This window comes from Bombus impatiens, unplaced genomic scaffold (genome assembly GCF_000188095.3).
Source record: "Bombus impatiens unplaced genomic scaffold, BIMP_2.2 scf_0149, whole genome shotgun sequence".
Lineage (NCBI taxonomy): Eukaryota > Metazoa > Arthropoda > Insecta > Hymenoptera > Apidae > Bombus > Bombus impatiens.
The window spans coordinates 44,527-44,767 of NT_176568.1; positions in this window are offsets into that span (position 1 = coordinate 44,527).

Genomic DNA, 241 nt, shown 5'->3' on the forward strand with positions numbered 1-241 from the left:
CCTTCCATTGGCAGCGGCAGCCGGCACAGAGAGAACCTCTCCCACGTCGCGAAACCAGCAACTGCGCCCCCTTGGAAAATGAAAAGGCCCCTCCACCGCGCCGAGTTTTCCAGTAACGATCGGTTCCCTTGCCCGGGGTACGAATAGCGGATAACGCGACGTCCCTCTGCCCTCCTCTGGCCCTCGTAGCACAGCCGGCCGCCCTACCTTTTCGTCCTCAGGCTCGGATCGGCGTCACGCG